Raw genomic sequence first — 15,077 nt, 5'->3', positions numbered from 1 at the left:
GAGCGACCAGCCAACGCAGTCACACGAGCGACTCGCAACGCAATCACATGAGCGACCAGCCACACAATCATACGAGCGACCAGCCACGCAATCACACGAGCGACCAGCCACGAAATCAGAAGAGCGACCAGCCATGCAATCACACGAGCGACCAGCCACTTAATCACACGAGCGACCAGCCATGCAATCAGAGGAGCGACCAGCCACACAATCACATGAGAGACCAACCACGCAATCACAAGAGCGACCAGCCACGCAATCACACTAGCGACCACCCACACAATCACATGAGAGACCAGTCACTTAATCACATGAGCGGCCAGCCACACAATCACACGAGCGACCAGCCACACAATCCCACGAGCGACCAGCCACGCAATCACACGAGCACCAGCCACACAATCACATGAGCGACCAGCCACGCAACCAGAAGAGTGACCAGCCACACAATCACACGAGAGACCAGCCACACAATCACATGAGCGACCAGCCATGCAATCACACGAGCGACTAGCGACGCAATCACAGGAGCGACCAGCCACACAATCACACAAGCGACCAGCAACGCAATCACACGAGCGACCAGCCACGCAATCACATGAGTGACCAGCCACGCAATCACACGAGCGACCAGCCATGCAACCAGAAGAGCGACCAGCCACACGATCACACGAGAGACCAGCCACACAATCACATGAGAGACCAGCCACGCAATCACATGAGCGACCAGCCACATATTCACACGAGCGACCAGCCACACAATCACACGATCGAACAGCTACGCAATCACATGAGCGACCAGCCACACAATCACATGAGCGACCAGCCGTGCAACCAGAAGAGCGACCAGCCACGCAATCACATGAGCGACTAGCGACGCAATCACACGAGCGACCAGCCACAAATCACACGAGCGACCAGCAACGCAATCACATAAGCGACCAGCCATACAATCAAATGAGAGACCAGCAAGGCAATCACATGAGAGACCAGCCACGCAATAACATGAGTGACTAGCGACGCAATCACACGAGCGACCAGCCAACGCAATCACACGAGCGACTAGCAACGCAATCACATGAGCGACCAGCCACACAATCACAAGAGCGACCAGCCACGCAATCAGAAGAGCGACCAGCCATGCAATCACACGAGCGACCAGCCACATAATCACACGAGCGACCAGCCATGCAATCAGAGGAGCGACCACCCACACAATCACATGAGAGACCAGCCAGGCAATCACACGAGCGACCAGCCACGCAATCAGAAGAGCGACCAGCCACGCAATCAGAAGAGCGACCAGCCACGCAATCAGAAGAGCGACCAACCACGCAATCAGAAGAGCGACCAGACACACAATCACACGAGCAACCAGCCACACAATCAGAAGAGCGACCAGCCAACACAATCACATGAGCGACTAGCCACGCAATCACATGAGCGACCAGCCGTGCAACCAGAAGAGCGACCAGCCACGCAATCACATGAGCGACTAGCGACGCAATCACACGAGCGACCAGCCACAAATCACACAATAGCGACCAGCAACGCAATCACATGAGCGACCAGCCACACAATCACAAGAGCGACCAGCCACGCAATCAGAAGAGCGACCAGCCATGCAATCAGACGAGCGACCAGCCACATAATCACACGAGCGACCAGCCATGCAATCAGAGGAGCGACCACCCACACAATCACATGAGAGACCAGCCAGGCAATCACACGAGCGACCAGCCACGCAATCAGAAGAGCGACCAGCCACGCAATCAGAAGAGCGACCAACCACGCAATCAGAAGAGCGACCAGACACACAATCACACGAGCAACCAGCCACGCAATCAGAAGAGCGACCAGCCACACAATCACATGAGCGACCAGCCGTGCAACCAGAAGAGCGACCAGCCACGCAATCACATGAGCGACTAGCGACGCAATCACACGAGCGACCAGCCACAAATCACACGAGCGACCAGCAACGCAATCACATAAGCGACCAGCCATACAATCAAATGAGAGACCAGCAAGGCAATCACATGAGAGACCAGCCACGCAATAACATGAGTGACTAGCGACGCAATCACACGAGCGACCAGCCAATGCAATCACACGAGCGACTAGCAACGCAATCACATGAACGACCAGCCACACAATCACAAGAGCGACCAGCCACGCAATCAGAAGAGCGACCAGCCATGCAATCACACGAGCGACCAGCCACATAATCACACCAGCGACCAGCCATGCAATCAGAGGAGCGACCACCCACACAATCACATGAGAGACCAGCCAGGCAATCACACGAGCGACCAGCCACGCAATCAGAAGAGCGACCAGCCACGCAATCAGAAGAGCGACCAACCACGCAATCAGAAGAGCGACCAGACACACAATCACACGGGCAACCAGCCACGCAATCAGAAGAGCGACCAGCCACACAATCACATGAGAGACCAGCCACACAATCACATGAGAGACCAGCCACACAATCACATGAGAGACCAGCCACGTAATCACACGAGCGACCAGCCACGCAATCACACGTGCGACCAGCCACACAATCACACGAGCGACCAGCCACACAATAACACGAGCGACCAGCGACGCAATCACACGAACGACCAGCCACACAATCACACGAGCGACCAGTCACGCAATCAGAAGAGCGACCAGCCACGCAATCACACGAGCGATCAACCACCAATCAGAAGAGCGACCAGCCACGCAATCACACGAGAGACCAGCAACATAGTCACACGAACAACCAGCCACGCAATCACACAAGCGACCAGCCACACCCACATGAGAGACCAGCCACATAATCACACGAGCGACCAGCCACACAATCACATGAGCGACTAGCCACGCAATCACATGAGCGACCAGCCGTGCAACCAGAAGAGCGACCAGCCACGCAATCACATGAGCGACTAGCGACGCAATCACACGAGCGACCAGCCACAAATCACACGAGCGACCAGCAACGCAATCACATAAGCGACCAGCCATACAATCAAATGAGAGACCAGCAAGGCAATCACATGAGAGACCAGCCACGCAATCACATGAGTGACTAGCGACGCAATCACACGAGCGACCAGCCAACGCAATCACACGAGCGACTAGCAACGCAATCACATGAGCGACCAGCCACACAATCACAAGAGCGACCAGCCACGCAATCAGAAGAGCGACCAGCCATGCAATCACACGAGCGACCAGCCACATAATCACACGAGCGACCAGCCATGCAATCAGAGGAGCGACCACCCACACAATCACATGAGAGACCAGCCAGGCAATCACACGAGCGACCAGCCACGCAATTAGAAGAGCGACCAGCCACGCAATCAGAAGAGCGACCAGACACACAATCACACGAGCAACCAGCCACGCAATCAGAAGAGCGACCAGCCACACAATCACATGAGAGACCAGCCACACAATCACATGAGAGACCAGCCACACAATCACATGAGAGACCAGCCACGTAATCACACGAGCGACCAGCCACGCAATCACACGTGCGACCTGCCACACAATCACACGAGCGACCAGCCACACAATAACACGAGCGACCAGCGACGCAATCACACGAACGACCAGCCACACAATCACACGAGCGACCAGTCACGCAATCAGAAGAGCGACCAGCCACGCAATCACACGAGCGATCAACCACCAATCAGAAGAGCGACCAGCCACGCAATCACACTAGCGACCAGCAACATAGTCACACGAACAACCAGCCACGCAATCACACAAGCGACCAGCCACACCCACATGAGAGACCAGCCACATAATCACACGAGCGACCAGCCACACAATCACACGAGCGACCAGCCACGCAATCACACGAGCGACCAGCCACGCAATCACACGAGCGACCAGCCACGCAATCACATGAGTTACAAGCGACGCAATCACACGAGCGACCAGCCACGCAATCACACGAGTGACCAGCCACACCCACATGAGAGACCAGCCACATAATCACACGAGCGACCAGCCACACCCACATGAGAGACCAGCCACATAATCACATGAGAGACCAGCCACGCAATCACATGAGAGACCAGCCACGCAATCACATGAGTTACAAGCGACGCAATCACACGAGCGACCAGCCACGCAATCACACGAGTGACCAGCCACGCAATCACACTAGCGACCAGCCAAACTATCACTCGAGCGACCAGCCACGCAATCACACGAGCGACCAGCGACGCAATCACACGAGCGACCAGCCATGCAACCAGAAGAGCGACCAGCCACACGATCACACGATAGACCAGCCACACAATCACATGAGAGACCAGCCACGCAATCACATGAGCGACCAGCCACATATTCACACGAGCGACCAGCCACACAATCACACGATCGACCAGCTACGCAATGACACGAGCGACCAGCCACACAATCACATGAGCGACTAGCCACGCAATCACATGAGCGACCAGCCGTGCAACCAGAAGAGCGACCAGCCACGCAATCACATGAGCGACTAGCGACGCAATCACACGAGCGACCAGCCACAAATCACACGAGCGACCAGCAACGCAATCACATAAGCGACCAGCCATACAATCACATGAGAGACCAGCCAGGCAATCACATGAGAGACCAGCCACGCAATCACATTAGCGACTAGCGACGCAATCACACGAGCGACCAGCCACGCAATCACACGAGCGACTAGCAACGCAATCACACGAGCGACCAGCCACGCAATCACATGAGTGACCAGCCACGCAATCACACGAGCGACCAGCCACGCAACCAGAAGAGCGACCAGCCACACAATCACACGAGAGACCAGCCACACAAATCACATGAGAGACCAGCCATGCAATCACATGAGCGACCAGCCAAATAATCACACGAGCGACCAGCTCCGCAATCACACGAGCGACCAGCCACAAAATCACATGAGCGACTAGCCACGCAATCAGAAGAGCAACCAGTCACGCAATCAGAAGAGTGACCAGCCACACAATTACACGAGCAACCAACCACACAATCACATGAGAGACCAGCCACGCAATCACATGAGAGACCAGCCACGCAATCACAAGAGCGACCAGCCACGCAATCAGAAAAGCGACTAGCCACGCAATCACACGAGCGACCAGCCACATAATCACACGAGTGACCAGCCACGCAATCAGTACTGCGACCAGCCACACAATCACTTGATAGACCAGCCACACAATCACATGAGAGACCAACCACACAATCACACGAGCGACCAGCCACGCAATCAGAAGAGCAACCAGTCACGCAATCAGAAGAGCGACCCGCCACACAATCACACGAGCAACCAGCCACGCAATCAGAAGAGCGACCATCCACGCAATCAGAAGAGCGACCAGCCACGCAATCACACGAGCGACCAGCCACATAATGACACGAGGGACCAGCCACACAATCACACGAGCGACCAGCCATGCAATCAGACGAGTGACCAGCCACACAATCACATGAGAGACCAGCCACACAATCACATGAGAGACCAGCCACGCAATGACACGAGAGACCAGCGACATAATCACATGAGAGACCAGTCAGAGCAATTTGAAGAGACAGAAACAACTACACACACACTCACTGACACACAGACACACACACACGCATTGACACAGACACACAGAGACACACACACACACACTGACACACACATGCCATTAAGATTTCAGCGATGCTGTTCAAGCACATTGTAAATATGGATTATTTGACACATTCTTTTTTCATAATGGGAGCTGGCAACTGGGAGATTGTCAACAGATATTAAAAACACGCTTGTAAAACTGAGAAGAAGAATGGAGGAAAGAGACGCCGTAAAAATAAAAAATATCAAACTTCACCAGAGCATGGATTTGAATCTCTGTGCTTGTATTTATTGAAGCACAGTGTAGGTGTGTTTATTATATTTGTATAAGGATTGTTGGAGTTTATTTTCAGAGGAAGCGTTTGAAGGGCTGTAGGATCTCCAGAGCTTAAAGTGTTTCCCATGTCAGTGATCTGTGAGAGTCCAAGACATGCGCGCAGGTTATTCAATTATTCACTGTAAAAAACACTAGCTCTGAGGAAGAGGATTCCTAGTGCAATCACACCGAGCTTTCATAGAAACACTGGTAGTCACCCAGGAGGGGAAAAAGAGAAGGGGGAAGAGAGAGAAAGAGAGAGAGAGAGGGGAGAGGGGGGAGAGAGAGACAGAGGAGAGAGAGAGCAGGAGAGAGGCCTGTGGACACTGGCTTTGTAGAGCTGCTCAAACCCTGAGCTCCGAGAGAGAGAGGGAACAGACTCTAGCAGCAGCACAGGGACTTGTCACAAGTCAATAAGGTGGCTAGTCATACAGTAGGGATTAAACTCGGAGCTACTTCAGTATATTGCAGGCACATCAGTATTGGCACTGTAGAGACCTGTATCAGCAGTGTGAGCTCTATATAAACCAAAAGAGAGTTAGAAGTGCAAGGAAGTCAATCATTCCCCCCACAATGATCTCACCAGCTTTGTTCTTTAGAAATCTCTTTCACTTAGATGAAGGCTGCCTGGCTGGGGGAAGGAGGGAGAGAGGCAAAGAGAGCTGACAAAACAGTTTTCATTGTAGTTTCATTTTCATCATCATAAATAATAATAATAAAAAAAATCATTCCCACATGACATGACAAAAAAGCTAAAAAACAACCCACACAGGCAGACAGACTTATAAAATATACAGGAGCAAATAATGCATGCTGAGGTTAGATTGATGGAGTTTGTCATGCTGATCTGCACATGGCTGCATGCTGAGCTCTGAGGTTAGATTGATGGATTTTGTCATGCTGATCCGCACATGGCTGCATGTTGAGCTCTGAGGTTAGATTGATGGAGTTTGTCATGCTGATCCACACATGGCTGCAAGCTGAGCTCTGAGGTTAGATTGATGGAGTTTGTCATGCTGATCCGCACATGGCTGCATGCTGAGCTCTGAGGTTAGATTGATGGAGTTTGTCATGCTGATCTGCACATGGCTGCATGCTGAGCTCTGTGGTGCCTGCAAAGGAGACGCCTCTGTGTGCAGCTCAGACTGGCAGCTGTGGGCACAGCCTCTGCTCCCAGCAAGGGCAGCCAGGGGCACAACGAGAGCGTTGGCCATAGATGCAACTACAAATTCATGATTGTACAGTCGCATTTACACGTACTGTATGGAAGCAGTGTGGCAAACATCGCTTTCAACCAATAAAAACCATGTATGTACACAGCTTACAAAATGCGACCAATGGAAACTTTGCATGTAGGCAGGTGCTTACCAATGTTTTCCATTTAGAAAACATACAGCTCACTTCTGGGAAAAATAAATATGACAAAAAATAAAATCACAGACTTTTTTCCCTTGGTGCCAGCACCAGTATTATCATCAAAACAGCCTCGATCTCCATCGGCAGAAAAAAACGAAATCAAGGAAAGGGCCAAGTAGAGATAATCTCGACTTTTCCATGACAACGTGTGAAAAAAAAGGTTGGTTTCTTTTGTGATCATGTGACAGCAACCGAATGGTTGTACTGCTGGACACTGTAAATGGCAAGAAACAGAAACATACTTTTCAGCACAAATAGCTGGCGTACAGTGCTGCACAGCCGGGTGGATTTTGTAAATTCTGTGTGCCATTTGCACCTGGCTGCGTTACATGAATCGAGCAGAAACTCTGGAGGCTTTACAAACTATAAAGACGCCAAAGAAGTCTTAATTTCTACGAGATTACTCAATATCATAAGAACACACAGAAGGCCAATGACTTATTTTAAGTGTTCAGTGACAAGAGTACCGATGTTACAAATCTTATTGACATTGGCAGGCAAAAGGCGGTTGTAAGAAATCGGGAATGTCTTGTCCACATCTTCAAAATGCTTCAGTTTTGTGGATGTGAAGAGCTGCCTCTCAGAGGGCATCGTGGTTATGGATCATTTCAACTGGAACAGACGACTGTCAATGAAGGAACCTTCCGAGCTGCATTACGTCTTTGCTAAGAGGAGAAAGTCAAGCAAAACGTTCAATCCACTCCAGGAAATGCATTATAACTGAGCTGGAAAATTCAAAATCAAATAGCAGCTATGGGCCATCAAATTCAACAACAAATTGTTGCCAATGTTTTGAGATTTCTGTTCGGTGCTCGCTGACGAAACAACAGACTTGTCCTGACTTTTTTGAGGATGCAACATTGAAAATGGATAACTGCAAAGCATACGACATGGTTTATTCAGATTTCCAGAAAGCTTTTGACAAAGTCCCGCATAAAAGATTAATTCTCAAACTGAACGCAATAGGGATTCAAGGAAATGCATGCACATGGATTAGGGAGTGGTTAACAGCTAGAAAACAGAAAGTACTGATTAGAGGCGAAACCTCAAAATGGCGCGAGGTAACCAGTGGTGTACCACAGGGATCAGTATTAGGTCCTCTGCTATTCCTAATCTACATTAATGATTTAGATTCTGGTATAGTAAGCAAACTCATTAAATTTGCAGACGACACAAAAATAGGAGGAGTGGCAAACACTGTTGAAGCAGCAAAGGTCATTCAAAATGATCTAGACAGCATTCAAAATTCGGCAGACACATGGCAAATGAAATTTAATAGAGAAAAGTGTAAAGTACTGCATGCAGGCAATAAAAATGTGCATTATAAATATCATATGGGAGATAGTGAAATTGAAGAAGGAACTATGAAAAAGACCTAGGAGTTTATGTTGACTCAGAAATGTCTTCATCTAGACAATGTGGGGAAGCTATAAAAAAGGCTAACAAGATGCTTGGATATATTGTGAGAAGTGTTGAATTTAAATCAAGGGAAGTAATGTTAAAACTTCTACAATGCATTAGTAAGACCTCACCTAGAATATTGTGTTCAGCTCTGGTCACCTCGTTACAAAAAGGATATTGCTGCTCTAGAAAGAGTGCAAAGAAGAGCAACCAGTATTATCCCGGGTTTAAAAGGCATGTCGTATGCAGACAGGCTAAAAGAATTGAATCTATTCAGTCTTGAACAAAGAAGACTACGCGGCGATCTGATTCAAACATTCAAAATCCTAAAAGGTATAGACAATGTCAACCCGGGGGACTTCTTTGACTTGAAAAAAGAAAAAAGGACCAGGGGTCATAAATGGAGATTAGATAAAGGGGCATTCAGAACAGAAAATAGGAGGCACTTTTTTACACAGAGAATTGTGAGGGTCTGGAACCAACTCCCCAGTAATGTTGTTGAAGCTGACACCCTGGGATCCTTCAAGAAGCTGCTTGATGAGATTCTGGGATCAATAAGCTACTAACAACCAAACGAGCAAGATGGGCTGAATGGCCTCCTCTCGTTTGTAAACTCTCTTATGTTCTTATGTTCTTATCTGTACGCTGTGTTCACAAGGATACCATAGGAGCTGAGTATCTCTGTACGCTGTGTTCACAAGGATACCATAGCAGCTGAGTATCTCTGTAAGCTGTGTTCACAAGGATACCATATCAGCTGAGTATCTCTGTACGCTGTGTTCACAAGGATACCATAGCAGCTGAGTATCTCTGTACGCTGTGTTCACAAGGATACCATAGCAGCTGAGTATCTCTGTACGCTGTGTTCACAAGGATACCATAGCAGCTGAGTATCTCTGTACGCTGTGTTCACGAGGATACCATAGCAGCTGAGTATCTCTGTACGCTGTGTTCACGAGGATACCATAGTTGAGGATTTTTTAACTTACACCGACGTGGAGGATGCAACCGGCTCTGGCTTAGCTTCTGGAATTTTTCAGGAGCTGCAAAACTCCACTCAAGACTCAAGCCCATGTGTGAAACCTAGTGGGTAGATCACCATGACGGTGTGGTTGTACAGTGCCTTGCGAAAGTATTCGGCCCCCTTGAACTTTGCGACCTTTTGCCACATTTCAGGCTTCAAACATAAAGATATTAAACCTTAATTTTTTGTGAAGAATCAACAACAAGTGGGACACAATCATGAAGTGGAACGAAATTTATTGGATATTTCAAACTTTTTTAACAAATAAAAAACTGAAAAATTGGGCGTGCAAAATTATTCAGCCCCCTTAAGTTTATACTTTGTAGCGCCACCTTTTGCTGCGATTACAGCTGTAAGTCGCTTGGGGTATGTCTCTATCAGTTTTGCACATCGAGAGACTGAAATTTTTGCCCATTCCTCCTTGCAAAACAGCTCGAGCTCAGTGAGGTTGGATGGAGAGCATTTGTGAACAGCAGTTTTCAGTTCTTTCCACAGACTCTCGATTGGATTCAGGTCTGGACTTTGACTTGGCCATTCTAACACCTGGATATGTTTATTTGTGAACCATTCCATTGTAGATTTTGCTTTATGTTTTGGATCATTGTCTTGTTGGAAGACAAATCTCCGTCCCAGTCTCAGGTCTTTTGCAGACTCCATCAGGTTTTCTTCCAGAATGGTCCTGTATTTGGCTCCATCCATCTTCCCATCAATTTTAACCATCTTCCCTGTCCCTGCTGAAGAAAAGCAGGCCCAAACCATGATGCTGCCACCACCATGTTTGACAGTGGGGATGGTGTGTTCAGGGTGATGAGCTGTGTTGCTTTTACGCCAAACATAACGTTTTGCATTGTTGCCAAAAAGTTCGATTTTGGTTTCATCTGACCAGAGCACCTTCTTCCACATGTTTGGTGTGTCTCCCAGGTGGCTTGTGGCAAACTGTAAACGACACTTTTTATGGATATCTTTAAGAAATGGCTTTCTTCTTGCCACTCTTCCATAAAGGCCAGATTTGTGCAGTATACGACTGATTGTTGTCCTATGGACAGAGTCTCCCACCTCAGCTGTAGATCTCTGCAGTTCATCCAGAGTGATCATGGGCCTCTTGGCTGCATCTCTGATCAGTCTTCTCCTTGTATGAGCTGAAAGTTTAGAGGGACGGCCAGGTCTTGGTAGATTTGCAGTGGTCTGATACTCCTTCCATTTCAATATTATCGCTTGCACAGTGCTCCTTGGGATGTTTAAAGCTTGGGAAATCTTTTTGTATCCAAATCCGGCTTTAAACTCCACAACAGTATCTCGGACCTGCCTGGTGTGTTCCTTGTTCTTCATGATGCTCTCTGCGCTTTAAACGGACCTCTGAGACTATCACAGTGCAGGTGTATTTATACGGAGACTTGATTACACACAGGTGGATTCTATTTATCATCATTAGTCATTTAGGTCAACATTGGATCATTCAGAGATCCTCACTGAACTTCTGGAGAGAGTTTGCTGCACTGAAAGTAAAGGGGCTGAATAATTTTGCACGCCCAATTTTTCAGTTTTTTATTTGTTAAAAAAGTTTGAAATATCCAATAAATTTCGTTCCACTTCATGATTGTGTCCCACTTGTTGTTGATTCTTCACAAAAAATTACAGTTTCATATCTTTATGTTTGAAGCCTGAAATGTGGCAAAAGGTCCCAAAGTTCAAGGGGGCCCGAATACTTTCGCAAGGCACTGTATATGTGGAACTCTTCATGGCTGTTACTGATGCCCCAGAAGAAATGAAAAGCATGCCACATAGGGAAGCTGCACTCAAAGCTCAAACGGTGCCGTGAACAATAGTCAATTTAATGTCGCCTGACAGTCATAGAAAGTATTTTGAGTGGCGTCCTGCCGTTCTCCAGAGTACTACAAAAAACAAACCTAGACATTTTTGCTGCTAATCAGTTAGTGGAAGAAGTTACTTTACTAAAAAAAATGACAAGGTAACCATGAAAGAGTATTTAGAAACACCTTTACCAATGCAGTTAGAATATGTGAAGAGCTGAGCATTCCTGTAACAACTCCAAGGCTAGCAGGTGTACAGACATTGCAGCAACTACGCAACACCTGGCTGGCACTTCTGACCAATCAAGAATGGAGCCACTTCAGGTAAGCGATTACATATTTTGTATGGTGTTGCTACTAATTTGCAAATGGGCTTGGTTAAAGAATATATTCACAGGATTTAGAACACAAAATATGATTTAATTTTACTATGGTGTGAAGGATGGCGATGATCATTTTATAAACGAGTGGAGATGGACTCACTTTTATAAACGAGTGGAGAGGGACTCACTTTTATAAACGAGTGGAGATGGACTCACTCTTATAAACGAGTGGAGATGGACTCACTCTTTTATAAACAAGTGGAGATGGACTCACTCTTTTATAAACAAGTGGAGATGGACTCACTCTTTTATAAACAAGTGGAGATGGACTCACTCTTTTATAAACAAGTGGAGATGGACTCACTCTTTTATAAACAAGTGGAGATGGACTCACTCTTTTATAAACGAGTGGAGATGGACCTGCTCTTTTATAAACGAGTGGAGATGGACACTCTTTTATAAACGAGTGGAGATGGAATCGCTCTTTTATAAACGAGTGGAGATGGAATCACTCTTTGTGGAAGGGTGGTGGGTAATTCACTGACACAGGAGACAGAGAAATGAGGCTGAAAACACCGCACAGGTGCCCAGTTTTATTAGAAACTTATTTTGGGTTCAGCCCGCAGAGGGCGCTGTTGTCTGTGGCCTGCCGTACCAACTATGGTAGCGACAGAGCCAGAACTATACCGGAGCGGTACAGGGTACAGAGGTTAGAACAAGAATACTAATCAAAAGGCAAAAGAAACAGAGAAAACAAAACACAGTAAACAAAACTACAAAATAAAAAGTGCTGCACTCGGCAGCTTCACCCCAACCGTCGCTACTCGTACGGCCCGGGTCTCCGTCCTACCCTAGCGGCTCCCTCAGCCTGCTATCCACTTTATCGGGGCTGCCCAAGAGTTTTTCCCCCGCTACCGCTAAATCTTTCTTTCTTTCTTTTATTATTTATTTGTCTCGCCGGGATTTTCGTCCCGGCTGATTTTCCTCCAGCGCTTCCGCACGCCGTTTACGTCTCCGTGGGCAGAGCTGAGGGAACAGCAGAATGAAACTTATAGGGTCAGCAATTCCCCCAAGACCCGCCTCCCAGCCACTCAGAGAGAAGGAAAGTCCGCACACCCACTCTCCCCCCTCTCCGTGTCACTGCCATGACTGACAGGCAGATATTGACGAGCTGCTGCCCTCTCCCTGCAGCACTATGAACACGTCAGAAGAGTCAGCACAGGTCTCCCCCTGTTACACTCTTTTATAAACAAGTGGAGATGGACTCACTCTTTTATAAACGAGTGGAGATGGACTCACTCTTTTATAAACGAGTGGAGATGGACTCGCTCTTTTATAAACGAGTGGAGATGGACTCGCTCTTTTATAAACGAGTGGAGATGGACTCACTCTTTTATAAACGAGTGGAGATGGACTCACTCTTTTATAAACGAGTGGAGATGGACTCACTCTTTTATAAACGAGTGGAGATGGACTCACTCTTTTATAAACGAGTGGAGATGGACTCGCTCTTTTATAAACGAGTGGAGATGGACTCACTCTTTTATAAACGAGTGGAGATGGACTCACTCTTTTATAAACGAGTGGAGATGGACTCACTCTTTTATAAACGAGTGGAGATGGACTCGCTCTTTTATAAACGAGTGGAGATAGACTCACTCTTTTATAAATGAGTGGAGATGGAATCACTCTTATAAAGGTGGAGATGGACTCACTCTTTAATAAACGAGTGGAGATGGACTCACTCTTTTATAAACGAGTGGAGATAGACTCACTCTTTTATAAATGAGTGGAGATGGAATCACTCTTATAAAGGTGGAGATGGACTCACTCTTTTATAAATGAGTGGAGATGGACTCACTCTTTTATAAACGAGTGGGGATGGACTCACTCTTTTATAAACGAGTGGAGATGGACTCACTCTTTTATAAACGAGTGGAGATGGACTCACTCTTTTATAAACGAGTGGAGATGGACTCACTCTTTTATAAACGAGTGGAGATAGACTCACTCTTTTATAAATGAGTGGAGATGGAATCACTCTTATAAAGGTGGAGATGGACTCACTCTTTTATAAATGAGTGGAGATGGACTCACTCTTTTATAAACGAGTGGGGATGGACTCGCTCTTTTATAAACGAGTGGAGATGGACTCACTCTTTTATAAACGAGTGGAGATGGACTCACTCTTTTATAAACGAGTGGAGATAGACTCACTCTTTTATAAATGAGTGGAGATGGAATCACTCTTATAAAGGTGGAGATGGACTCACTCTTTTATAAACGAGTGGAGATGGACTCGCTCTTTTATAAACGGGTGGAGATGGACTCACTCTTTTATAAACGAGTGGAGATGGACTCACTCTTTTATAAACGAGTGGAGATAGACTCACTCTTTTATAAATGAGTGGAGATGGAATCACTCTTATAAAGGTGGAGATGGACTCACTCTTTTATAAATGAGTGGAGATGGACTCACTCTTTTATAAACGAGTGGAGATAGACTCACTCTTTTATAAATGAGTGGAGATGGAATCACTCTTATAAAGGTGGAGATGGACTCACTCTTTTATAAACGAGTGGAGATGGACTCGCTCTTTTATAAACGGGTGGAGATGGACTCACTCTTTTATAAACGAGTGGAGATGGACTCACTCTTTTATAAACGAGTGGAGATAGACTCACTCTTTTATAAATGAGTGGAGATGGAATCACTCTTATAAAGGTGGAGATGGACTCACTCTTTTATAAATGAGTGGAGATGGACTCACTCTTTTATAAACGAGTGGAGATAGACTCACTCTTTTATAAATGAGTGGAGATGGAATCACTCTTATAAAGGTGGAGATGGACTCACTCTTTTATAAATGAGTGGAGATGGACTCACTCTTTTATAAACGAGTGGGGATGGACTCACTCTTTTATAAACGAGTGGAGATGGACTCACTCTTTTATAAACGAGTGGAGATGGACTCACTCTTTTATAAACGAGTGGAGATGGACTCACTCTTTTATAAACGAGTGGAGATAGACTCACTCTTTTATAAATGAGTGGAGATGGAATCACTCTTATAAAGGTGGAGATGGACTCACTCTTTTATAAATGAGTGGAGATGGACTCACTCTTTTATAAACGAGTGGAGATGGACTCACTCTTTTATAAACGAGTGGA

Source organism: Acipenser ruthenus, chromosome 20 (genome assembly GCF_902713425.1).
Source record: "Acipenser ruthenus chromosome 20, fAciRut3.2 maternal haplotype, whole genome shotgun sequence".
Taxonomy (NCBI): Eukaryota; Metazoa; Chordata; class Actinopteri; order Acipenseriformes; family Acipenseridae; genus Acipenser; species Acipenser ruthenus.
The sequence above is the reverse complement of the archived record's forward strand: the minus strand, read 5'-3'. Positions refer to the sequence as shown.